Source organism: Neovison vison, chromosome 13 (assembly GCF_020171115.1).
Source record: "Neovison vison isolate M4711 chromosome 13, ASM_NN_V1, whole genome shotgun sequence".
Classification (NCBI taxonomy): domain Eukaryota; kingdom Metazoa; phylum Chordata; class Mammalia; order Carnivora; family Mustelidae; genus Neogale; species Neogale vison.
This window is the reverse complement of record NC_058103.1, coordinates 57,036,706-57,062,347: the sequence shown is the minus strand read 5'-3', so window position 1 is coordinate 57,062,347 and position 25,642 is coordinate 57,036,706.

The following is a 25,642-nucleotide window of genomic DNA, read 5'->3' as shown; positions in this document are numbered from 1 at the left end:
TTTATCAAATACACAAGGAAAAATCTTAATTACTGAAAGTAAGCATAAAGAAGAAACAATAGATCTAGAACCACCTCCTCAGATATTTACTATATTGGAACTTTTGGGAACAAAATATGTAATAACTAGGTACAAAGGCAAAAGATGAAACAAAATGTGCAAGAAAAATGGGACCACATATATTGGCTCCTTCCCTTCCCCTACTTATTTTCATCAGTTTTGTTTTAGACAGCAATTTTTAGGGGTGCCTGGGTGGCTCGGTTGGTGAAGCAGCTGCCTTTAGCTCAGGTCATGATCCTGGGATCAAGCCCCTCATCAGGCTCCTTGCTCCAATGGAGAGCTGCTTCTCCCTCTCCCTCTGCCTGCTGCTTTGTTTGCTTGTATTTTCTCTCTCTCTCTCTCTCTGTCAGATAAATATTGAAAAATATTTATTTACTTGAAAAATAAATAAAAATTAATTTATCAACATTATATAGAAAAAGAAGTAAATATATGATGATTTAGTACATGCAAAAACCCCCCATATTTGGTAAAAATACTTAACTATTTAGAAAGAGGGAAATTTCCCTAATAGGATAAATGATATCTATGGTAAACTTATCACAAATTTGTGCTCAACTGTAATTTGTGAAATTTTTTTTTTCTCAGGTTTCAAAATAAGAGGATACCTGAACTAACTAAGTCTATACAACTAACGAAAGGAGGTCTTAGCAAGTGTAATAAAGGGAAAAAATGTTTGAGGGCTGGGAAAAAAATTGTTTAAATGTATCTATACTTGCGAAAGAGAAATTGTAGATCTAGAAAAAATTTGTAGATACTACAAGATTTAGTAAATGAATAGCAAGCTTGCTGGAAGCACAGTCAGTAAATAAGAATCAACTCTATTTCTCTATTCCAGTAGTAATAGAAAATATAACTTAGCATGGAAGCTACTTTCCTTTTTAAAATTTAACTTAATTTTGTTTTATTTTATTTTTTAGTTAAATTCAACTAATTAACATATAATATATTATTAGTTTCAGAGGTAGAGGTCAGTGATTCATCAGTCTTATATAATACCCAGTCGTCATTACACCATATGCCCTCCTTAATGTCCATCATCCAGTTACTCCATTTCCCCCACGCCTACACCTTCAGCAACCCTCAGTTTGTTTCCTATGATTAAGAGTCTCTTATGAACAGACATTTCTGCAAAGAAGATATCCAAATGGCCAACTGACACATGAAAAAGTGCTCAACATCACTTGGCATCAGGGAAATACAAATCAAAACCACAGTGGGATACCACCTCACACCACTCAGAATGGCTAGAATTAACAAGTCAGGAAAGGACAGATGTTGGCAAGAATGCAAAGAAGGGGAACCCTCCTACATTGTTGGTGGGAATGCAAGCTGGTGCAGCCACTCTGGAAAACAGTATGGAGGTTTCCCCAAAAGTTAAAAATAGAGCTACCCTATGACCCAGCAATCACACTATTGGGTATTTACCCTAAAGATACAAACATAGGGATCTGCAGGGGCATGTGAACTTGAAAGTTTATAGCAGTAATGTCCATAATAGCCAAACTATGGAAAAAACCTAGATGTCCATCAACAGATGAATGAATAAAGAAGTTGTGTATACACACACACACACACACACACACACAATGCAGCCATCAAAAGAAATGAAATCTTGCCATTTGCAACAGCAACGTGGATGGAGCTAGAGGGTATTATGCTGAGTGAAATAAGTCAATCAGAGAAAGACAATTATCATATGACCTCTCTGATAGGAGGAATTTGAGTGGCAGGGCAGGGGCAGAGAGGGGTGGGGAAGGGAAAAATGAAACACGATGGGGTCAGGAGGGAGACAAACCATAAGAGACTCTTAATCTCACAAAACAAACTGAGGATTGCTGGGGGAGTCGGGAAGAGGTAGGGTGGCTGGGTTATGGACATTGGGGATGGTATGTCCTATGGTGAGTGCTGTGAAATGTGTAAGCCTGATGATTCACAGACCTGTACCTGGGGCAAATAGTACACTATATGTTAATAATTTAAAAAAAAAAAACTCTTAGAGTATGTCTCTCATGTGAGCTATTTTCTATGGCACAATAAATCAGACAACTAGGAAAAAGTATCACAGAATGTGAGACTTTCACTTAGAAAACTAGCATGTATGATCAAGACAAATTAAGAAACTAGGTATGGAAGAATAGACCATGAGCATAATTATGAGCTGTGAATTCTCTGCAAGGTAATCCTTAAACTTATTTTATATCATGATCAAAATTTCAAGAATGATTTGAGAAAGGTAATTGATAAGTTGATTCCAAAACTTATATGGCATGCAAAGGTTAGAGAATAGTCACATTAATCTTAAAGAAAGAGAACAGTGGGACTGCATGACTAGATCTAAAGATTTATTAAGGCTATAGTAAATAAGGTGTAGCACTGGTTCAAAATTAGTTCTGTAGACCTATAGAACAGAGTAGAGCTTTGGCACAAACCTAGTCACATGACGTGATAAAGTTTATACTGTATAAACATGGGGAAAATGTGGGACTTTTTTTTTTTTTAAGATTTTATTTAGATGAGAGAGAGAGAGAGAGGGAGCATAAATGGAGAGGAGCAGAAAGAGAGGGAGAAGCACTCTCCGGGCTGAAAGGGGAGCCTGACATGGGGCTTAATCCCAGGACCCTGGGATCCTGACCTTAAGCTGAAGCTTAACCAAGTGAGCCACCCGGGTACCCCAGAGTGGGATTTTCAGTAGTAGATGATGAATCAGTTGTATTCCCACATGAAAAAAATTAATTATGACCTTCACCACAACCAAAAATATTCCGGGCCCATTATCCCATTATAAATCTAAATATAGAAGGTACCATTAATACTGTTCTTAAAAAATATATATATATATATATATATATATGTATTTTTTATATAAACAGTAATAATGTATATGTATATATGAATATCTTTATGATCTTGTGCATAGTCATTTCCTAAACAGGGCATCAAAAGCATTAATAACAATGAGAGAAATTGATACATTAGACAACATGAAATGAAGAACTTCTGCTTTATCAAAAGATCCACTGAAAAGTATTAAAAAGGCAAGCCACAGAGCAAATATTTGCTCTAAATACATGCAAAAAAGGAATTTTACACAGAATATAAAAAAATCCCTGTGCATCAATAAGAAAGTCATACAGCCCCATGTTTTTTTCAGTCCCATTTTCTTAAGTAATCAAAATATTTCAAGAGCTAATTCTCAAAGAATGACTAAGAAACAAATGACCAGTTACAATGTTAATAGGTGGTCAGCTTCATTACTCATCATCAGAGAAATGGATATTATTATCAGAAATTATTTTATGAATTTTTAAATGATTAAATAAGTGGTCAATTAATATCATTCCAAGAAAATCATAATAACTGGGCACCTGGGTGGCTCGGTGGGTTAAAGCCTCAGCTTTCAGCTCAGGTCATGATCCCAGTGTCCTGGGATCGAGCCCCACGTCGGGCTCTCTGCTCAGCAGGGAGCCTGCATCCTCCTCTCTCTCTCTGCCTGCCTCTCCATCTACTTGTGATCTCTATCTGTCAAATAAATAAATAAAATCTTTAAAAAAAAAAGAATCATAATAACTAACTGTTGTTAAGATGTGAAGCCTATGGATTGTCAATTAACTTTTTTTAACTTATTTTACTTAAATTTAAATAGTTAAAATATAGTGTAATTGGTTTCAGATGTAGAGTTTAGATATTTATCTGTTGCATATAACACCCAGTGCTCACTATATCGTGTGCCCTCCCTAAAGGCCATCACGCAGTTACTCCATCCACCCACCCACCTCCCCTTTAGTAACCCGGTTTGTTTATTATAGTTAAAGAGTTTCTTGTAGTTTGTCTTCCTTTCTGATTTCATCTTATTTTATTTTTCCCGTCTTTCTTTTATGATCTTTTGTTTTGTTTCTTAAATTCCACATATGAGTGAAAACCACATGATAATTGTCTTTCTCTGATTTACTTATTTTGCTTAGCATAATGCCCACCAATTCCATCCATGTTATTGTAAATGGTAACATTTCCTTCTTTTTGATGGCTGTATATATCTACCAATCTTTACCCATTCATCTCTCGATATCTAGGCTCTTTCCATAGTTTGGTTATTATAAACATTGAGGTGTAGGTGCCCCTTCAGATCACAACATTTTTATCTTTTGAGTATATACTTAGTAGTGCAATGGCTGGATCATAATTATTAAATAATGAAATAAGTAATTGATTCCTTAATTAACATCATTCTAAGAATAAGCATAATAACTAGTTGTTGGTAAAATGTGAAGCATACGATTGTCAATAAACTTTCTTGTTTATCCAAAAAATTACTGTTTTTTCTTCCATTGGTTTGGGAATTTTATACACAAACATACACACACACACACACACACACACACATATATATATAAAGATAATATTTCTATATTACATATACATATATATGAAGATAATATTTCTATTATCTTTGTGATGATAAAAGTTTTCTATCTTTCAACTTGATTTCAAGTTTTGTATGGAAAGAGTAAGGACAAAGAAGAGCAAAGACACTCCTGAAAAAGAATAAGGTGAGGAAACTTGTCCTGCAAGACAGTAAAATTTAGTTAGGAGCTAGAGCAATTAATACACTGTAGCTGTGTTTATGTATGTATACATAAAGACACATATCTTTGTATGCATATATAATTACAGAGGTACAAACTCATACATAGTACTTATATGTTCAGATATGTTTCTGCATATGAAAAGTTGTGATATTCTCAATGCAGAAAACTCTTATTTTTAATCCATTTGTACCTTTAAAAAACTATTTCATTTATAGTCTTAAAAGAAAAAAAAATAAGCTTCTTAGTTTATCAGAAATATCTTCTTTATATATGGAATTTCAGTAAAGAGTATCTTGGACAAAACATACTTTAACTAGGTATGAATTTTAGAAATGCCTTTGCCAGAAACTGACTAGCAAATAAATCAAGTATGAATCTCTGGGAGTGGGACCCAGCATCAGGATTTGTTAAAACTCATCAGATGGGGGCGCCTGGGTGGCTCAGTGGGTTAAAGCCTTTGCTTTCAGCTCAGGTCATGATCCCAGTGTCCTGGGATCCAGCTCTGCATTGGGTTTTCTACTCATCAGGGAGCCTGCTGCCTCCTCTCTCTCTGCCTGCCTCTCTTGCCTGCTTGTGATCTCTGTTTGTTAAATTAAAAAACAAAACAAAAAACACACAACTCATCAGATGATCCCAGTGTGTCCCCAAGATTGAGAACCAGAAGTTCTGAAGAGCACAGGGTAGAGACAAGAGGTGATTTGTGTGTAATTAAACCAGAAGCTCTTTGTTGGTAATTTAGTACAATCCATAGTAAGGCTGCACAATTCTCATCCATTAATTAATTAATTAATTAATAATGTATATACACACACATGAAAATAAAATTATTATTTCCATTTCACTAAAATTCCACCTCATTATGTTGTGCAAAGCTAATAATGAGCCATAATTTTCAGAGACTGGCAGCTCCTTCCAGATGTATTATAAATACCTGACATGTTGATGTTCCCTGTATTTACAATTATCAGTGCCATAAAAGAATTAAGTAGATTATGTATCTCCATTAAAGACAACCATAAACAATAAATGGCTCTCCCCAAAACATAAAGGGTTGCTAAATAGGATTGATTCTAAATATAAACATATGAAGAAAGGATTATTAAAAGTCAGAATGCAAATTTACATATAGATTTCTCAATACTTTGAATCACTGTCTTTTTAGCTAATGGTGATTCTATACATTATAGATTTCATTCTAGGTTATTTTAATATGCAAATAAAATATACAAATATAAACTGTGGTACTTCATTATAAGAGTTTCTCAAATCAATTTGCTGGAACAACTAAATAATGGAAAATTGTGAATTGTGTTTTTGACCAATTTGGCTGAGAATATGAAGTTCACATAAGAGATAGAGCAATCTTATTTTCCAGAAATCTTTCAAAATAGGCAGCTTCTTTGGAGACCACAAGCAATGACAAAATGTCTCTTTGTTGCAGACCAGAATTACCAGGTGAACTTTAAAAAAATACTAACACCTCCACTGATGTTCAGAAAATATGACTTAATGCTGTGTGGTATGGTCTAGACTTTGGAACTTTAAAATATTCCCCAGTGTTTTACCCTTAACCACAGAGTTAGTGCACATAGACTAAAGGACTTAGAATATGATAGTTCAATGATTGGTGACCAATAATGGGACATAAAAATAAATATTTCCCTCCATTTGTGTACCATGAGTTTTCTACATTTGTCTAGGAGTTAAAAAGAGAATATAGTTATTTCTGCTGAAATCACAATAAACAAAAGGACTTTGATATTTATTACATAATTTCCTGCTGTCTGAAAAACTGCAGATGTGGCAAACCTGACTTTCCCCTCAGTAATTTTAGTTCTTCCAGGTGCTTTTGAGTTGACATAAGATATACTATTTAGGGAGGAAATGGGAAAGAAAGTTTCTATCCCATGATAAGTAACAATAAGTCAGCCCAGGAAGAAGTAAGATGGCAGAGGAGTAACAAATTGAAATATAGTTAGGTTCTAGGAGTTCAACTAGGTAGATTTTAAACCATTCCAAACACCTATAAACTCAACAGGAGATAGGAGAGAAGAAGAGAAACTCTAGGAACAGAAATTTGACCACTTTCTAGAAAGTAGGACATGCAGAGAAGTGAATCTGACGTGATGGGAAGATAGACTGTGGCAGGAGGGGCTGGATTCCGGCAAGTCATGGAGGAGTGGAACACAAAATCAGAAGTTTTAGAAGTCTGCTCCACCAAGGGACATCACTCCAGAAGCTAAGTGGGGGTGGAACCCTCACAGGAACAGTGTGGTCTCAGGAACCACAGGGTCACAGAAATACCAGAGGTGTCTAAAAGTGGCAGAGCTGCCAGGTGTCAGAGCAGGGAAGCCAGGTACAGAGACAGAGCTGAGCAGAGAACTCTCAGCTTGGGGTAAAATGTGATCTAAGGCACAGTCAGGTCACTGATGTTCAAACAGGGACCCCACAAGTGCCAGACCCGGGGAGACTCTCCTTCCTCCTCTGGGAGGAGTAGCACAGGAGCACGCGGCAGGAATCTGCTGGGTTTGGAGACTCCAAACAGGGCATGTGCCAGAGATAGAAATGCTTGGTCATAGGCCGGGTGAGCACAGAGTGCAACCGGAGACCAGGGAGATGGGAGGGATTGACTGCTTCTCTCTGAAGGCACACTGGAGAGTGGGGCCCCAAGCTCTTGGCTCCTCTGGGCCAGAGATTGGGACATCGCCATTTTCATTCCCATCCTCCAAAGCTCTATGGAAAGCTTTCAAGGAACAAAAGCTACCAGGAGGGAACCAAGCAGATTACTCAGCCTGGCCCTTGGCAAGGGCAGTGCAATTCCGCCCCAGGCAAAGACATTTGAGAATCACTGCAACAGGTTCCCTCCCCAGAAGATCAGCAAAAATATCCAGCAAAGACCAGGTTTACTGATCAAGAAGAACTGAGGAACTCCAGAGCTAGGGAAAAGCAACACATTGAATTCATGGCTTTTTTTCCCCATGATCGTTTAGTCTCACAAAGTTAAATATTTTAATTTTATTTTTTTCTTATTCTATTTTTTAACTTCCCCAATTTTAATGTTTTTTTAACTATTTTATCTTAACAATGCTTTTTTTTTAGAAAAATATTTTAAAATTCTCATTGTTACAGTCATATTTTATCCCTTCATAGTATTTAACCTTATTTTTTGTATACATATAGGTTTTTTTTCTTTAAAATATTGGGATAACATTCTTCTAATAAATCAAAATATACCCTAAATTGAGCACATGGCTTTGTTCTCCAGCCTGATCACATTCTCTCCTCTTTTTATTCTTTTCCAACCAACTTATCTTATCAATTCCTTTTTTAGAATTTATTTTTAGATTTCATTTTTATAGTGATATTCCATATCTTCATTGTGTTTATCATAATTTTTGTATATATATAAGCTTTTCTTTCTTTAAAATTTTGGGAGGTAGTTTCACCTAAGAGACAAGAATACACCCCAAATCAACTGGGTGGCTCTGTTCTATTCACCAGTCTAATATATATACATATTTGTATTTTTTATTTTTTTATTTTTCTTATTTTATTTTTCCCCCTACCTTCTCCCCCTGGTTTTGGGTCTCTTCTGATTTGGTTAGTGTATATTTCTCTGGGGTCTTTGCCACACTTTTCATATTTTATTCACTCACCCATATATTCTTATCTGGATAAAATAACAAGACAGAAACACTCATTTATACACACACACACACCAAAAAAGAACAAGAGGTACTACCAATGGCTAGGGACCTAATCAATATGGAATCAATATGGACATTGGTAATATGTCAGAACTAGAGTTCAGAATGGTGATTCTCAAGGTGCTAGCTGGGTTCAAAAAAGGCATGGAAGATGGGCGCCTAGGTGGCTCAGTGGGTTAAGCCGCTGCCTTCGGCTCAGGTCATGATCTCAGGGTCCTGGGATCGAGTCCCGCATCGGGCTCTCTGCTCAGCAGGGAACCTGCTTCCTCCTCTCTCTCTCTCTCTCTGCCTGCCTCTCTGCCTACTTGTGATCTCTCTCTGTCAAGTAAATAAATAAATAAATAAATAAAATCTTTAAAAAAAAAAAAAGGCATGGAAGATATTAGAGAATTGCTTTCTGGAGGAAATAAAATCCCTTTCTGGAGAAATAAAAGAACTAAAATCTAAACAAGCTGAAATCAAAAAAGCTATTAATGAAGTGCAATAAAAAATGGAGGCCTTACTGCTAGGATAAGTGAGGCAGAAGAGAGAATTAGTGATACAGAAGATCAAATGACAGAGAATAAAGAAGCTGAGCAAAAGAGAGACAAACAACTACTGGATCACATGGGGAGAATTCAAGAGATGAGTGATAATGTAAGATGAAAAGGATCCCAGAAGAAGAAGACAGAGGGAGGGGGGGAAGAGGGTATATTGGAACAAATTATAGTAGAGAATTTCCCTAATACGGCAAAAGAAACAAGCATCAAAATCCAGGAGGCATAGAAAACCCCACTCAAAATCAATAAAAATAGGTCCACACCCAGTCATCTGATAGTAAAACTTACAAGTCTTAGTGACAAAGAGAAAATCCAGATAGCATGTTGGGACAAGAAGTCTGTAACATACAATGATAAAAACATTAGATTGGCAGCACACTTACCCCCAGAGACCTGGCAGGCCATAAAGAACTGGTGTGATATATTCAGAGCACTAACCGAGCAAAATATGCAGCCAAGAATACTATATCCAGCTAGACAGTAATTGAAAATACAAGGAGAGATAAAAAGCTTCCAGGACAAACAAAAATTAAAAGAATTTGCAAACACCAAACCAGCCCTACAGGAAATACTGAAACTGGTCCTCTAAGCAAAGAGGGAGCCTAAAAGTAGTAGATCAGAAAGGAACAGAGACAGAATACAGTAGCAATCACCTTACAGGCAATAAAATGGCATTACATTTACATCTTTCAAAAGTTACCCTGAATGTAAATGGGTGAAATTCCCCAATCAAAAGACACAGGGTATCAGAATGGATTTTAAAAAAACAAAAACAAAACAAAACAAGACCCATTGATATGCTGTCTACAAGAAACTCACTTTAGACCCAAAGACACCTCCAGATTTAAAGTGAGGAGATAGAAAACAATTTACCATGCTAATGGACATCAAAAGAAAGCTGGGGTGGCAATCCTTGTATCATATAAATTAGATTTCAAGCCAAAGACTATAAAAAGAGATGAGGAAGAACACTATATCATACTTAAACGGTCTGTCCAACAAGAAGATCTAACAATTTTAAATATCTATGCCTCTAACATGGAAGCACATGGGACACAGAATAGATCACATCCTGGGTCACAATAGGTCTCAACTGGTACCAAAGATTGGGATCACTCCCTGCATATTTTCAGACCACAATAATCTGAAGCTAGACTCAATCACAAGAGGAAAGTTGGAAAGAACTCAAATACACGGAGGCTAAAAAGCATCCTACTAAAGAATGAATGGGTCAGCCAGGAAATTAAAGAATTGAAAAAATTCATGGAAACAAATGATAATGAAAACACAGCTGTTCAAAATCTGTGGCAAACAGGAAAGGCTGTCCTGAGAGGAAAGTATATAGCCATACAAGCCTTTCTCAAGAAACAAGAAAGTTCTTAAGTACACAACATAACCCTATACCTAAAGAGGCTGGAGAGAGAACAACAAACAAAGCCTAAACCCAGCAGGAGAAGAGAAATAATAAATATCAGAGCAGAAATCAATGAAATACAAACAAACAAACAAACAAACAAACCCACAAAACCCCCAAAATACAGTAGAACAGATCAACAAAACTAGGAGCTGATTCTTTGAAAGAATTAATAAGATTGACAAAAGCCTTGACCAGACTTATCAAAAAGAAAAGAGAAAGGTCCCAAATTAATAAAATCATGAATGACAGAGTGGAGATCACAACCAACACCAAAGAAATACAAACAATTGTAAGAACATATTATGAGCAACCATACGCCAGCAAATTTGACAACCTGGAAGAAATGGATGCATTCCTAGAGCTATGTAGACTACCACAACTGAACTAGGAAGAAATAGAAAACCTGAACAGACCCATAACCAGTAAGGAGATTGAAGCAGTTATCAAAAATCTCCCAACAAACAAGATCCAGGGCCAGACAGCTTCCATGGGGAATTCTACCAAATATTTAAAGAAGAATTAATACCTATTTTCCTGAAAGTGTTCCAAAAAATTGAAAAGGAAGGAAAACTTCCAAACTCATTTTATGAGGCCAGCATTACCTTGATTCCAAAACCAGACAAATACCCCATCTGTGGAATAGAGTAGAGAGCCCAGATATGGACCCTCAACTCTATGGGCAAATAATCCTCGACAAAACAGGAAAAAATATACAATGGAAAAAAGACAGTCTCTTCAATAAATGGTGCCGGGAAAACTGGACAGCTATATGTAGAAGAATGAAACTTGACCATTCTCTTACACCATATACAAAGATAAACTCAAAATGGATAAAGACTTCAATGTGAGACAGGAATCCATCAGAATCCTAGAGGGGAACATAGGCAGTAATCTCTTTGATATCAGCCACAGCAACTTCTTTCAAGATCTGTCTCCAAAGGCAAAGGAAACAAAAGTGAAAATAAGCTTTTGGGACTTAATCAAAATCAAAAGCTTCTGCACAGCAAAGGAAACAGTCAACAAAACAAAGAGGCAACCCATGGAATGGGAGAAGATATTTGCAAATGACCGTACAGACAAAAGGTTGATATCCAGGATCTATAAAGAACTCCTCAAACTCAACACACACAAAACAGATAATCATATCAAAAAATGGGCAGAAGATATGAACAGACACTTCTCCAATGATGACGTAGAAATGGCTATCAGACACATGAAAAAATGTTCATCATCACTAGCCATCAGGGAGATTCAAATTAAAACCACATTGAGATACCACCTTACACCAGTTAGAATGGCCAAAATTAGCAAGACAGGAAACATGTGTTGGAGGGGATGTGGAGAAAGGCGAACCCTCTTACACTCTTGGTGTGGGAATGCAAGTTGGTGCAGCCACTTTGGAGAACAGTGTGGAGATTCCTCAAGAAATTAAAAATAGAGCTTCCCTATGACCCTGCAATTGCACTACGGGATATTTACCCTAAAGATACAGATGTCGTGAAAAGAAGGGTCATGTGCACCCCAATGTTTATAGCAGCAATGGCCACGGTCACCAAACTGTGGAAAGAACCAAGATGCCCTTCAACGGATGAATGGATAAGGAAGATGTGGTCCATATACACTATGGAGTATTATGCCTCCATCAGAAAGGATGAATACCCAACTTTTGTAGCAACATGGACGGGACTGGAAGAGATTATGCTGAGCAAAATAAGTCAAGCACAGAGAGTCAATTATCATATGGTTTCACTTATTTGTGGAGCATAACAAATAGCATGGAGGACAAGGGGAGTTAGGAGAAGGGAGTCGGGGGAAAGTGGAAAGGGAGGTAAACCATGAGAGACTATGGACTCTGAAAAACAATCTGAGGGGTTTGAAGGGGGGAGGGGTGGGAGGTTGGGGGAACAAGATGGTGGTTATTAGAGAGGGCACGGATTGCATGGAGCACTGGGTGTGGTGCAAAAACAATGAATACTGTTATGCTGAAAATAAATAAATAAATAAATAAATAATTTTTTTTAAAAAGTAACATATATCTGGGTTTAAAGTTGATTCTGGAACTCTGAAAAGAAATTTTAAAAATAAATAAAAATTTTAAAAAAAAGAAAAAAAAGATTATTACAGACCAATATCCTTGATGATCACAGATGTGAAAATTCTCACCAAAATACTAGCCGTTAGGATCCCAATAAAAGAATTATTCACCATGACCAAGTGGGATTTATTCCAGGGCTGCAAGGTTGGTTCAACATCCACAAATCAATTAATGTGATACAATACATTAACAAAAGAAAGAACAAGAACTATACGATACTCTCATAGACACTGAAAAAGCATTTGACAAAGTACAGCATCATTTCATGATCAAAATTCTTCACAATGTAGGGATAGAGGGTACATACCTCAATATCATAAAAGGCATCTATGAAAAACCCACAGCGAATATTAATCTCAATGGAGAAAAGCTAAGAGCTTTTCCCCTAAGGTTAGGAACATGGCAGGGATGTCTACTATCACCACTGTTATTCAAAATAGTACTAGAAGTCCTAGCCTCAGCAATCAGGCAACAAAAAGAAATAAAAGTCATCCAAATCAGCAATGAAGAAGTCAAATTGTCACTCTTTGCAGATAATATGATATTTTATGTGGAAAACCCAAACGACTCCACTCCAAAACTGCTAGAACTCATACAGGAATTTGGTAAAGTGTCAGGATATAAAATCGATGCACAGAAATCAGAGGCAGTTTTATACACAAACAACAAGACAGAAGAAAGAGAAATTAAGGACTCAATCCCAATTACAATTGCACCCAAAACCATTAGAAACCTAGGAATAAACCTAAAGAAAGAGGCAAAAGAATCTATACTCAGAAAACTATAAAGTACTCATGAAAGAAATTGAGGAAGACCCAAAGAAATGGAAAAATGTTCCATGCTCATGGATCGAAAGAGCAAATATTGTGAAAATGTCTGTGCTACCTAAAGCAATCTACACATTTAATGCAATCTCTATCAAAATTCCATCCATTTTTTTTCAAAGAAATGGAACAAATAATCCTAAAATTTATATGGAACCAGAAAAGACCTCGAATATCCAAAGAAATATTGAAAAAGAAAGCCAAAGTTGGTGGCATCACTTCCAGACTTCAAGCTCTATTACAAAGTTATAACCATCAAGACAGCATAGTACTGGCACAAAAACAGACACATCGATCAATGGAACAGAATACAGAACCCAGAAATGGACCCTTAACTCTATGATCAACTAATCTTTGACAAAACAGGAAAGAATGTCCAATAGAAAAAAAAAAAGTCTTTTCAACAAATGGTGTTGGGAAAATTGGACAGCCACATGCAGAAGAATGAAATTGGACCATTTCCTTATACCACACACAAAAATAGACTCAAAACAGATGAAAGACATCAATGTGAGACAGGAAACCATCAAAATCCTTGAGAACACAGGCAGTAACCTCTGAGACCTCAGCCATAGCGACTTCTTCCTAGAAACATCACCAAAGGCAAGGGAAGCAAGGGCAAAAATAAACCATTGGGACTTCATCAACATTAAAATCTTTCACTTCATCAAGATTAAAAGCAAAGGAAACAGTCAACAAAACCAAAAGACAGATGGGAGAAGATATTCACAAATGACATAGCAGATAAAGGTCTAATAACAAAAATCTAGAAATAACTTACCAAACTCAACACACAAAGAACAAAAAATCCAATCAAGAAATGGGCAAAAGACATGAACAGACATTTCTTCAAAGAAGACACCCAGATGGCCAACAGACACATGTAAAAGTGGTCCCCATCACTCGACAGCAGGGAGATACAAATCAAAATGAGTGAGATACCACCTCATACCAGTCAGAATAGCTAAAATTAACAAGTCAGGAAAGGATAGATGTTGGCAAGGATGCGGAGAAAGGGGAACCCTCCTACACTTAAAAGAATTATTCACCACAATCAAGTGGGATTTATTCCTGGGATGGCTGGGTGATTCAATATTTGTAAATCAATCAACGCAATACCCCACGTTAATAAAAGGAAGATAGGAGACATCTGAGCCCTCTCAATAGATGCAGGAAAAGCATTTGACAAAGTACAGCATACATTCTTGTTAAAAACCCTCAACAAAGTAGGGATAGAGAGAACACACCTCAACATCATAAAGGCTATATACCAAAAGACCCACAACTAATATTATCCTCAATGGGAAAAATGAAAGCTGTTCCTCTTAAGTCAGGAACAGGACAAGGATATCTCCTCTCATCACTGTTATTTAACATAGTACTGGAAGTCTTAGCCTCAGCAATCAGACAACAAAAATAAATAAATGCATCCAAATGGGGGTGCTTGGTGGCTCAGTGGGTTAAAGCCTTGACCTTCAGCTCAGGTCATGATCCCAGGGTCCTGGGATCGAGCCCCACATTGAGCTCTCTGCTCAGCGGGGATCCTGCTTCCTCCTCTTTCTCTGCCTGCCTCTCTGCCTACTTGTGATCTCTGTCAAATAAATAAATAAAATCTTTTAAAAATGTATTAAAAAATGCATCCAAATGGGCAAGGAAGAAATCAAACTTTCACAATTCACAGATAACATGATACTCTATGTAAAAAACCAAAAGACTCCACCAAAAAATTGCTAAAACTGATAAATTATTGTCTTCATGTTTCTTATATCAGAATATCTCCTTTGAAGCAGGACACATGCAAGACCAAGATATCACTTTCTCTTGGCAAAGTGATTTCATTCATTCTTTCTTTCTTTCCTTGAAGATATTAAAGTATTTATTTAGTATATAATATATCCAATGGTCTAGATGCTAGAAATGCAGCAATAAACAATCCAGTAAATTTTCTGACCACATGGGATTTATTTTTTACTGGGTAGAGAGAAACAGTGAACAAAAATAAACAAGGAAAACTCAGTAGTGATCAGTGCTATGATTTTTTAAGAAGTCAACATAAATAAGACTCATTATCACTAGCACCAGCTCCAAATGTGCTCTCTCTGCATTTGATTTCCCAAGCCACTTTTATGGGCTTATAACTAGTCAAGAGTATATTTCTATTGCATTCATATTGCTTCGAACAATAACAACAAAAATATTAACTGTTGACCACACTGTGATGTCACACTGAGCCCCAAATTCCTTTTATTCTATCTGAACCATTGTCCTCTGTCCCACAAATCCCTAGGAGATGAGGACTAAAGCCTTTCTCTCTCATGAACCTTTTTCTGAAGGCCCTGGATCACTTAAATAATTCCCCAACTTACAACAACGTTGCACCTCATTTCAATGAATTAAGTCTTGGGAATATTTTTTGCATATTTAAATCCTATCCTCTCTATAAAAGGTTACTGAGAAGGCTTACATTATCTTTGGGATGCCGATTTCCTCTGATGTCTGCACTTCAGGGCTTGCATTCCATTCCCTTTTCCCAAAAGACAAATTTGGCCCATGACATAGTGTCAAGAGCTAGCTCATCTGTAGTTGTCAGCAGGTTGTTCTCTGGTATTTCTATAGTGACCTCAGTTTCCCTTGGTTTTGCTTTCTCATTGATTGGTCCATGACTTCCTCCTTCTCTACGTATCCTAAAAGTAGTCCCAAGTTTTGAAAGAAGTATGAAACAGCAGCTGTGCTTGAACTTAAATAATCTTTTCAGCAATTACTTATTCAGGATTCACTTTAGTAAAGATTGTGCTTTCTATTTTCCCTTCTTCTATTTCCACCTTATATGTTAGAATAATCAGTGTTAATATTACAACAACACCTTTTTTTCTCTGTATAGTAAATAATATGACATCTGACCTGATCCATGCTGTGATTCACAAATAACCTAGACCTAAAGCACCTGGACTTGAGAATGTCAGCTTTCCAAGGCCTTCGTTTTCCTCCTTCTCTCTTATACAATATTGAGAATGTGCCATAACTAAGTGTCCAGCATCTTCTCCTCTGCTAGTGGGGCAGCATCTCCTGGGAAACCCCTTTTTTAAAGTTTTTTTTTCCCCTTATGGTTTATACAGTGGGCTAATTCACATTTCTCTCTTTTGGACCCCCAACTCAAGGTGCGTATCTAAAACAAATACATAACCCACGTTTCTTTCTAAACTTGTTTGGTGTTTCTTTTTCAGTACAATAGTTAGTATTTTGCAATTAAAAATCTGAGGTAGAATTAAAACCATTTTGCATGCTCTTACTTTACTGATATCTACATAGACATTACAGTCATTTTCATTTTCAGAAATGAACATTTTCAGAATTCTTGTTTATATTATCATTCACTTTAAATATTTTAATTTATATTATTTTTTATATTTATATTATTTATATTATTTTTCATCTTAAAGATTTTAATAAGCCCTTAATATAATTCCAGAAAATTGTGAACAGCTTAAAGTATGTCTTAAATTTTGCCCTTCTCATAGTTTCACTGTATCCTACAAACCCACATTGACCTCTGGGAGGCCACACTCACTTTCAACTACCAAAGTCACTACCATTCTTGGAATCAACAATTTTCTGTAATTCTCAGGCTAGAAGTAGTTTTTAGTGCAGAAATGCACTCACAAAAATTCATATAAATGTTGAATGAGACTGAGAAAATAAGATAGTGTGTTTCATCCTCATTCTCTTGGCATCCTCAGAGTAGTTTTATTTTTTACATGCCCTCTCTCTCTCACACTCACACATATACACACTCACACACAGTGCAATTCAAATTGCACACAAACTGGCACCACATCTTTAGAAATATCACACGAAATAGTTAATGCCAAGTTGCTCCACTAAAACTCCTAGACCATATTATATATTCAGAGCAGGTGAAAAGAAAAATTACCATAACAAAAAGTTTTTCTCTAGTCTGTTTAGTTATATCATTTATAACTACTATACTCTGGTCATTATACTCCACATTAGAAAGAGTTAAGAAGGGGCTCCTGTGTGGCTCAGTGGAATGCTGGTGGACTCTTGGTTTCAGCTCAGGTCATGATCTCATGGGCCATGGCATTGAGTCCACGATGGGCTCCCCACTCAGCATGGAGTCTGCTTGAAGATTCTTTCCCTCTGTTCCTCCCCCAACTCCCTCTCAAATAAATAAATAAATCTTTTAAAAAACAGAGTAAAGAAAAAAAAACTGGATATTGAAGACACAAGGCACATTATCCAGGAGCCAATATTAAGCAGCAAATATAAATAAATGAAAAATGAAACTAACAGGCAAGTCTAAGCTATATCACAATAACATGGATATACACATATATAATTTTGTTGTTCTGAAATGAACTAGGTCTGATAATATCTTATTTTCTGAATAAGCATGAACTTGATGTTCATGGTAATATGATCACTACCAGTTCAAACTTAATCTCTCTCACATTAATTTAGTCTTTTTGGACAAATACTTAGTCTTTCAGAGTTTTTCTTCATGCCCCTTCTCCTTGTCTTCTCCTCTGGTGGCACTTGGCTACATGGGACAGTGTGCAGCATTTTACAGACCATAATGCCAATTTGGGATCAAACTTCAATTTACATAAAGTACTTTAGACTCAGTGCTTTCCTTTTAGGTAGCTCACTATGCTTGGCCTATGACATATGCAGGCATCTGCTGTTGTCAATATCTGTGTATAACACAAGACCTCTAGACAGATGATCTTCTAGACAGAACCCTTCAGCATTTTCATAAAATTCCTAAATCTCTTCCAGTCAACTAGCTTCTCAGCACTTTGGGCAATCATTGGACCTTTGGATGTTCTCCACACCACATCACACTATGGGGATACAGAGGCAGGGGAGGGTGGCAGAGGCATTATCTCTCAGAATGGCAATTTCATGTCGTCTCCTGAAATCTGTTCCCTTGAGAAGATTCCTTGTTATCATGGGCACTCTTCCAATTACCTTGGTCACAGACTTCTTAGCAGGTAAAAAGGCAGAAACCACATCTGTTTTGAAAGTCCCAAAGCTATCTAAGAATCTTTTTTCTCCTGGCACCTGGGTGGTTCAGTCATTAAGCATCTGCCTTCGGCTTGGGTTATGATCCCAGAATCCTGGGATCTAGCCCCGAATCAGGATCCCTCTCAGCAGGAAGCCTGCTTATCTCTCTCCCTCTCCCCTTGCTTATTCCCTCTCTGGTTGTGTCTCTGTCGAATAAATAAATAAAACCTTAAAAAAAAAAAGAATCTTTAATCTCAGCCCTCCAGTTTTTCAGTTCACATGTGATGGACAAGGAGTAGAATTCCTGGCCTCTGACCTCTGAAACTCTTCAGCCTCCTCTCCTGGAACAGGCAAGATTTTAACTGGTTTCTTGGGGATAGGGATGGAACTTTAAGTTATACCTCAAATCTATCTGTAAGCACAATTAGCATTAATAAACTTTGTTCTAGATACTGATGCTCTGACTGGATATTTTACCCCAAGATCTTTCAGATTTCAAAGTAGAAATATTTTCTATTCCAGTGAGTTAGGGTTAATTTCAAGTCAATACTCTGCCTTTTGAGTTTTAAAAGCCACTGCAAATTCAAACTGACTTCTATTTCCTAAGTTGTATCTACCCTTTCTCTAAAGAAAAGAAAGGTTTTGATGCCATGAGTAGAGAGACTTGGGGCAATATTAATCATTTTGGAAGGAAAATACCATCAAAAATCTACAATAATATTATACTGATGAGTATAATTTACCAATCTATAAATAAAACTTAAGTTTTATCAGTGTTATCTGCAATACGTCATACAAAACCCAACTCAAGATGCTTTCTTGAAAAAAAAAGAAAAAAAAAAGATGCTTGTTGAAAACGGGCAAGTCAGTTATGCAAAACAAAACAAAACAAAAAACCCCAACAAAACAGAAACAAACAAAAACCAAGGTACACATATACACAAATGATTTAAATATCAAATTAATATGTAATCTGTAAATGAACATAACAAAAATTATTTGTAAATCCTGAAAGTGGTATATCTACAGTATTGTAATTCATCCTTCAAATGCATAATCATGAGTTTATTGATTTAAAAGTAGAAAAAACTAAAATCTAATGGATCATCTAGTCATTTACCAACAAATAGATATTGAATGCCAATGTGAGGGAAATTGTTATAGGCACTTTGTAAACATAGCTAAACATATAAAAATATATTCTATTTTTAAATCATATTGGCAGGTTTTTTATAAGAAAACACTAATAGGATACTTCTGTAAAATGTTTTAAACACAGTGAACAATTTTAAACACTTGATTTTCTTATGTTGTGAGGATTTTTTTAAGGAGACCAAATTTTTTTCCTCAATAAGAACTTCAATATATTAAACTATTAGAGGTTTCATCTGCACACATTTCTAAGAGCTATATAAGTTAGAGCAGATGTTTTAAAGTCCAAATACTAATATAAAACTATACAGAAATGTGAGTATCATCCATTCCTCAGGATGGAGTAGCACTGAAATAATATCTAATTCAGGAAGAGACTGTAGCAGTCATGTGAATGCATCTTGGAGACCTCCAACTACAAGCAGCCGTTGACCTCCAACTACAGGGTGCCAGAGACTGCTCTAAAGCTACCTCTGTATTTGACCAGAGGCCATACCTCCCATGGACTGCTCCCAGCCAATGACTAAACACAACTGTTCTTTCTTGGGAGTCAAGGGTCTCCTCTCCATGCCAGCTTTGGCTGGAAGAATGCTCATGGCCTACAGACAGGATTTGGTCTCTAAGTAGTCCAGGAATTTTCCAGCCAAATTTCTGTTCCTTTCTTTTTCACTTGTAGTCAGACTTGCCTCATGATTGGATAGCTATCCCAGCCTCTCTTCTTCTTGCTCATTTCCTCTCATGGGTGTTTCCACTAATAAAATCCTTGCACACTGAATCCTGTCTTGATTTTTTGCTTCTCTGAGGACCTGAAATAACACAAGCTTAAATGTTTCAATGGTTAAACCTAATCTATAAAGAAAGAGCTAAGTACTATACAATGGGAGGGAGCAATTTAAGAGAGCAAACTTCAGAAGTCAAATTGTTTTCAATATTATGTTTACTAATTTCTTAATTGCATATGATAACATTTCTCCAGGATGGTATTGTATGGCAAAGATTCAGATTAGTATTTCAGTTTAAGAGACTACACAAAAAATTTAACTGATCATTCACAAAAATTTAAACAACCAAAAAATTAAACTCATGAAAAATTGAAGTGGAGAGGTGGTCTACTAGGTAGAAGGGCCCTGGGTATCCCATTTTTTTTTTTTTTTTTGCTAGGGTTGTTTTGTTTTGCTTTGCTAAGGTTGTTCTACTACAAGAACTCTTCTTCTCCTGATACTAATTCCATATTAGTCACATAAGCAACTAAATAGGTCAAGACTAAGAAAAATAAATGTTCTTTCCTTGCAGGGAAGAGGATTGGCTTGTTTGCACCTTGCAAAAATGTTTATGCTAGCTCAAAAACATAGATGAACCTGGAGGGCATTATGCTAAATGAAATAGACCAAGCACAGAAAGGCAAATACTGCATTATCTCATTTACATGTGGAATCTAAAAAAATCAAGCTCAAAGAAGTGGAGAGTATAATGATGCTTGCCAGACCTGGTTGGTGGGGAAAATGAGGAGATATTGCTCAAAAATACAAGTTTCAGTTATGCAGGGTCAATAAATTCTGAAGATCTAATGTACGACATGATGACTATAGTTAATAATACTGTATTTCATACTTGAAATTTGCCAAGAGAATAGATTCCAAATGGCCTCGCTACACACACACACACACACACACACGCCACTATGTATTAATTAACCTCATTGTAGTAATTATTTCACAGTATATACATATATCAAAATATTATACTGTATACCACAAATACATACAATTTTTACTTGTCTATTATTTCTTGATAAAGCTGGAAAAATTACTGGGCTCCTGACCCTGAGTTGCTCTCCTATAAGTCAGTCTGCTGCATGTGTAGGGTGTCATCTTTTACTCTAGGTAGCCCTGCAGGAACTGGGGGTCAGAAGTCAAATAACAATTTGCTGACACTGGTCATTCCTTTTGCTGTGAGTAATGATGTCTTTCGTCTCTGCCTCAGGGGTCTCATGCCTTCAGTCACCAGCTATACATTATGACTAAGCTGTTCCCTTACAAGTGAGGTAAAGTTTCATACCCTCCTCAGTTGGTGACACTCATTACTTCTTCCTTGGCAAACCTGCTTCTCTATGTTCTCTTTTTAAAGGAATGTGAGAACTACTCATCCGACAAAGAAGACAGTTTCTCAAATATCTAAGAATAATTGAAGTCCATTGTAGTATATAAAGGAAATCAAGTAAACATTTTTTGCTCAATCAGAAAACACTCTTTTAATTAACTCAATATAACTGGCTACTATTCACTAAAGACTCATCCTATATAGGATTTAATGAGACAATATTCATGTTCAAGTTATGGGTAGGAGAATAATAACCACACATTTAAACGATTATACTGGTTTGAGTATAACATCAGTTAATGAGCTGCCTTTTTCATTCCAATGGTTTCATTCCAATCTTGCAATTTGCTTTAATTAAGTATTTGGGACAAATTATAATTTAAAGGGTTTGCACGAAACCAATTTAACTGCTCAGCTCTTGAGTATGTTTTGTTTGAGCATAGAATCCTGGATATGTGTCCATAAATCCTATGCAATAACTTCACCAAAAACAGTACATTATATAATTATACTCTTTCTACTGGCTTTTGGCCCACATTGGTTAAGTATCCAAGTGTCCAGATGTTTCTGGAAATGCTCAGATAACTGGAGATTACACACAAAAATATCTGTGCCAAATGAAAAATTAATGTTTCTTCTACTATCTAAGAAACATTTTGTTAATGACTTCATAATAGAATTGAACTCTGGATTTGAATTGGAAATGTCAGAAAAAAATAGAAATCAGGGATGTGGAATTTTAATGTGTATAAGTTCTAGTTAGATAAAGTTATAAAATCAAACCTTCACTATTTAAAATACATCATTTTTAAAGCATACAAATATAAGATGATGTTGAGGAATTAATCTATTTTCCTTTTATATCACCTTCAGTTTAAACACACCGCGAACTAACAAAAGCCTCATGTGTCCCATATGTGCCACTCATACATTATTAATGAATTATTAATAGCACTCAGCTGTGTACTTTACATGACACTCACGTTCTCTACTCAATTATTTCAGAACTCAACATTTATTAAGGAGGAAAGTAAAAGTGCCTGCCATATTTTGCCTTCTTTTATTTATTATCCTTTATGTGTAAATATTTGATTCCTAAAATATATCAGACAATAAAAAATATGAGCTTACCAAATGGTGTAGAAAAATGCCTTTTTAATAACTGTAATCTGTTAATGGATCACTAGCAAATGCCCTATTACCATCAATACCAAAATTATTGTCAAACATAAAAATGTATCAGAATAGTTTCTTTAATACATGACCAAAAATATTAGCTAATTGCCTTAAAATTTTAAAATGGAAATCACAAGTTTTGTAGTTAATACATACTGATTTTTCTTGATTGTGCCTTATCTCATAAATAACTTACTGGTTTTATTGAAATGAACTAATTGGTATCAGATTTCTGCTTTTCACTATTTACATTTCTGATCATGCTTTTTTGGTATGGGTGCATTTCACATAATATAAAATGTGAATCTGAAGTTATAATTAAAATATATAAATGTCTAAAGTGAAGAAGTAATAGAGAAACAAAAAGACTCTGAAATTTGAAATTAGATAAATCTCAGGGGGCCTGGGTGACTGAGTCGGTTGAGTGCCCAACTCTTGATTTCAGCTCAAGTCATGATCTCAGGGTGATGAGACTGAGTCCCACATTGGGTTTAGTCTTAGGTGTGAAGCCTGCTTAAGAGTCCCTTTCTCCTTCTCCCTCTGCACCTCCCCCCACAAGCACTCTCTCTCTCTCTCCCTCTTAAACAAATAAATAAATCTTTTAAATAAACAAACATACAAGTAAATAAATATAAATACAAAACAGTTGTTTTTATCAGCATAAGTAGTTTAGAGCACTCATGCTTTTGTAAATTACATCTTAAATATGTGTATAATTACAGGACTGTACATCCCAATTTGTCCAAGATAATCCCAGTTTATGCCTGTTATTTCAAGGTAAATAGTGGTTTCCATTTTAGGATCAAAGTTTCCATTTTAGACTATAAATTAGAGTAGACAACTAAACTATATATAGCTTAATTGTATTTTCTCTGTATTTTGCCTTTATAGTGTTCATATAGATTATGCTTTTATAAGTAATATATGATACATGCTATTTTGGGGTTTACTTTTTACTTGTGGTGATGAAAATAATATTAGCTGTTTAATGCATGATGAGTATATCAGATATGTCATTCTTGACCTTGAGAATACGTGAAAAATTATTTTGTCTCAAGTTTATCATTTACTTGAAGTCTTTCTCTAGACCAGTTTTTCAATTAAATCTATCCATAGTTCTATACAGAAAACTCTAACACAATCACTACAAGGAGTAAAGTAATAGCCTGAAGATGAGACAGTTCTAAACTATTTAACAGTGACCCACTTACATTCCCAACGATGTAGCATTCATCCAGGAGTAATACCTGGAGAAGAAAACACCACGCTAGTTTCAGTAGATTACCTTTCTGGCAGTTCCGAAACTTCAGGTGCTCACCTGTCCTCCCCTAAATTGACTCCCATGCCCAGCTACTTTCATTTTTATTTCAAATAACAATAAACATATTCCGCTACACAAAAGCATTTTACTTTATGGCAACTGCAACAGAATGGAACAAAGCATTTTAATAACTTGAAGACTTCCATATATCAAAGCTCAGTTATTGTTTCTCAAAATAGTTCTTTTGCCTAATACAAATGTCCAAAATTGAAAGCAAAGGATAGATAACTTTAATTATCCACATAACCTGGCATCTATGGTAATGCCATTTGCCAGGAATTTTTCAAGGGATGTAATGGATATTATCATATGGAACCAAATTGTGTCAATCACAGTGTTCTTCATAATTAAAAAAAGATTAGTCACAGGTGTACATTGTCATACAGGAGGAAAACAGGAAAAAACAGGTTTTTAGTCATTAAAACAACAGTACAGAAGATAAGATTCGGACGGGTAGGCATTACAAAGGGAAAACAGCTGCACACCTGCTTCATGCTTTACAACCATCATGAGTATATTTGATGCTCAATTAAATCATCACAATTATAATTTAGGGTGCCACCCTCAAGAAAGAATATCTTAACTTTAATTATCTGTCCAGGAGTTACTACTCTGTTTTGCATAGATATGAGCAATCATGTTTAATCATAACACAACAAACCAAGTCTTAAAACTGCTAGAAGACATTTTCTAAAATAAATAACAGCCATTCATGCAATGTAATGTTATTTTTATAGGAAGTTCTTACATTGATTATATGTGTATAATTATATATATACTAGTTTATATATAATATAGATGATACTAGATTATGCATGTGTGTGTGTAAAATTATCTCATATCAAAGGTAAATGATGAATAGCAGAGGGGATTCACCAATGCAGAAATTTTCATTTCATAAAAAAAGAATTTGAGGGGCGCCTGGGTGGCTCAGTGGGTTAAAGCCTCTGCCTTTGGCTCAGGTCATGATCCCAGGGTCCTGGGATCGAATCCCACATTGGGATCTCTGCTCAGCAGGGAGACTGCTTCCCCCTCTCTCTCTGCCTGCCTCTCTGCCTACTTGTGATCTCTATCAAATAAATAAATAAAATCTTAAAAAGAAAAAGAATTTGAACGATGTGTTCATGAAGTATGTTTACTATTACTTTAATATTTTATTAGAGCCTGTGAATGACTTACAAGTATTTTTACCATTTCTCCCTAAATTAAGTAAGTTTCCTTTCTCTAGGGTTTCATCATATACCAACTATGCAAATTGGCTAAGTTCCTGAACTTCTGTGGCCTTAGTTTTTCATTCATAAAATGAGAATTATAATGATACTTATTTACTTTAAGGAATAAATTAATATATAAATGTATACTTCCTAGAGAAATCCTTAGCACATAGCAAGAGATCAATAAATGTAGCTACAGCTTTGCAAATAAAATTTTTAAAAAAGGGAAGGCTGAATTATTTATCCAAGGTGCATACTAAAACAAGACAGGTTAAAGAAAGCAATATTCAAATTAAAGTTTATAACTTAATTTGTTTATACTAAAGCTAATTATATGATGTGTTTTTGTTAAAATTTTTCTAAATGTTTAAAAAGTGAATTGTTCACAAAAACCTTCTATTAACAAAAAAGATAATGTTAACT